Source organism: Lottia gigantea (genome assembly GCF_000327385.1).
Source record: "Lottia gigantea unplaced genomic scaffold LOTGIsca_90, whole genome shotgun sequence".
NCBI lineage: Eukaryota > Metazoa > Mollusca > Gastropoda > Lottiidae > Lottia > Lottia gigantea.
In genome coordinates, this window is record NW_008710951.1 from 295688 (window position 1) to 299285 (window position 3598).

Below are 3598 nucleotides of genomic sequence, written 5' to 3' on the forward strand. Positions count from 1 at the left end.
ATGTAGAAAGGACTGTTTCAGTTCTTCACTGTATCAGGTTTTAGCGGGAAAGTTGTATTTTACAAATTTCACTGTTTATTTTATTCATATTTCATGGATTGTGTTGTTTGTGTGAAGATTACTTCTGTCAGTTTTGTATTTTAAAGGTATGTTTTATAATATAATATTCTGTATATTGAGCTCTATAAGGTTTTTAAAGTTTCTTAATAGCCATATAAGCAAAGTGTATGGCAGCCATTTTGAATTCTCAAAGTATTTTGCATATAGTTCCAGTTCAGTTGTGGTAATTGTTGTAAATATTTAGTATTTTAGTTATTGCACATTAATATGGTAAAAATATAGTTTTTAATAAGAATATTGGTATTTCTAGGTTAACTAAGGTATTTCACCTTATTATTTGCCAGTTTGATAGTTAGTTTAAACCCCCAACTTCTGGGTATGTATTTTTGTATTTTGTATATATAATATTTCATTATTTATATTCATCATGTGTGACTAAAGTGGCATTAGAATTATAGTTTGTGTTTTATTTATTAGCAGTTATATTAAGTTATTTTATTCATTTCATTGATTGTTATATAATCATATTTATTGTACTTTCAGGGGTTTGTTTTAGTTTTGTTCTAATAAAGTTTTGAAACGTCACCCACTGTGTGATCATTCATTTGCCTTGACCCCCACTTGATAACAGTAAATGGAAGCTATAATTGTATAACACATGTATTAGGCTAAGATCCATTCCTAGGATCAGGATTTTGTTTGGGGATATTCGTATAGTCGAGCACAGATATTTTATATTTTATAAGTCCAATTCGAAACATCAACAGGGGCAATCCACTTTATATGGAGATAGAATCAGTAGCAATTGATGCTACGTTCATAACAGTGGCGGAGCCAGGTTTAAGTCCATAGGGGGCGAGATATCTGAGATTGCCTGAAGCTCTAACCTAGTTATGAGATTTTTGCACGAAAAACTTGCTTTTGGGGCTGCAAGGGGGGGCACCTGCCCCCTCTGCTCTGCCACTGTTACTTAACTATCCCAGTCCTGCAGTGGTGTGTACATGTTTAAATCAGAAATCGATATGCACAAATATCTTTGCTCTACTTGGTAAAGTTTCAGATAAGTTCTCTGAAGAGTTCAGTGTAAAGTACTAAAAATCTGTACAAGCAAGACAATTTCATTATCCAAAAATCCTGTATAAGTCCTGTATAACCTATTAACCATTTTAAGCATGATTTATCAATCATTTCACCCAATCACTATTGATTTTTTCTATGTCTTAAAGTCATTAATAATTCCTTGCTTTCCTAACAACAAAACAAATCATCTCCTAATTTGGTAACGATCAATTTTACTCAGGTCAGTTCTTGGATAAGAAGTATTGAAAACAGAATAAGAGAGAAGTCAAAAATTCCAGGGGCAAATTGCATAAAAACTTGACTTTTGACAATTCTAAAATTTTGGCCATCTTACTCATCACTTTAATTGACTTGTTTCCTTCATCAAACAAAATTACTATATATTTGGATTGCCGTCTGCTAAGTGATTACCTCCTCAAGGTAAGAGAAATTCTGATGCCATGGCCAGTGCTAAAGAGAATTGGACTGGTGTTGACTTTCACCTCTATAAACATCCAGGTTTTAGAGGGTTAACCCTTACCTCAATAATTTTTGCTATAAAATGCTGTTTCATCAATAAATAAAATACTAGATTCTCAGCAGAAACAAAGTGAAACTTAAAAATAGTTCAGTTTATCAGTATTTCAAATGAACCAGATGCCAAGTATATTTAAGTGAGTAAATTGACCCTATGTTATTCTAAAAACAATAGACCAATCTCACCTTACTTCTAGAAGAGCTGATAACTGGCGTGGCAAAAATGTTATGGTTGATAAAAAAACAAAATTAATTAGCTGTCAAAAGAGAAAACACAGATGAGAACAATTGGAATGTCCAAAATATAAATATTTGTTTGTAGATGTACAGACATAATTAGTTTTACTGACTACTGCTGGTCAGGCCTTCCATTGAATTGACCTCCTGCTATGAATTGCAAAAAAATAACGGGCCATTCAAATCAGAAATAAAACAAATTTGTAAAGCTCAAATCCAACAATGAATAGCAAAAAATTGCAATTATCTTCTTCAGGTTCATTAAGTTGGAATTCAAGACATCTCTGAGAAAATGCAGGAATCTGGAAAATTGTGGTGGGCCTAGGACAAACAAGAATAGCCTCAAGTGACACTTAACAAGACCAAACAAAATTTTACAACAAAGAACCTGTTTTCTTTTCTAAAATAATTAGAAAGACACAAAAAATAAATACCATGAAATAATCTACTTGTTTTATCTTTCAAAAAAAAAAAAATCTTTTTGAACAATTAAACTAATCTACTTGAAAATGTTTAAGCTACTTTCCAGACTTACATTTTCACATTTTTTAAGACTTAAAGAAGTACTTTCTGATTTTCTATTATACCACTATTACTAAAGTAGTTAGATATTGCAAAACATAACAAATATATGTAGATATCCATGTCAAATATTCATCAAATCAGAAAATGTGGAGATGTTATTGAGCAGTGAGCAGAAGATGCTCATTCTGAGAAAACCTCAATTTGTTGAATGATTATTTACGTCTGTTTATGTATACTTTGTCCATTAAGCGACATTAGTTGGGGTAGTTGTATTCCTTTTCTCTTAAAATTCTACTTTTTTATGGCAAGTCTAAATTTTCATAATCCATCTCATAAACCAAAAAACCCTGCAAAGCATGCGCATAATTTGCATATAAATCCAAGCTCATCTTCTGTTTAGCTCTTTGAACCCTTGCGTCTGCTCAACCAGAAGCACAAATATACTGAAAAATAATCAAGCAGCTTGTGTTGCTGCTAGATAACAACACTGTAGCTAAATGTAAATGTCATCTTGTCAAAACTCAGAACTAAAAAGGTTAAGCTTTTTTACAAGGAAATTTACCTTTAAATCTGTATGAACATCAGAAGAGACATGTTAAGTAGAAATGTTAGGTAAAATGTGAAGTTTAGATTAGTAGTATACTACTAAATATAGTCAGATAGTGAGAAATATTTTATATAATGAATCATACAAAAACAAGTTCAGACATAATGGTAATAATCGCATGTTTTGAACCTATAACATTTACAGACTAAAATTAATGGTCAAGAGAAGAAAACTACTAAAATAATGTTGACATTTTGAAAGAAAAATGTTCCCCAAATCTTCATCCAAGTACACAAAACATAAAAACCTTATTTGCTGATTTTATAAAAAAAAAAAATTGTCATTGACATTAAGGCGCGTAACTCTTTATAGCTTTTTAAAGGGTAAAAAAAATGCACTATAGTCACAAATTTACAATAAATTGTTAATGTCCTGTCATAACTGGCTTAAAAACTGTCTTCTAGATGATTCTTCAATTCAACCAAACTAAATTTTCAAGTCAATGAATAACCAATAGTGCAATACTGTGGCTCTTTATGACACAAAATTAAATGCCAGATCAAGTTTATTCAGTTGCATTACAACATTTATAAGCAGATTACTGTCAAGGCTCAAACCTTTGTTATGCACTTG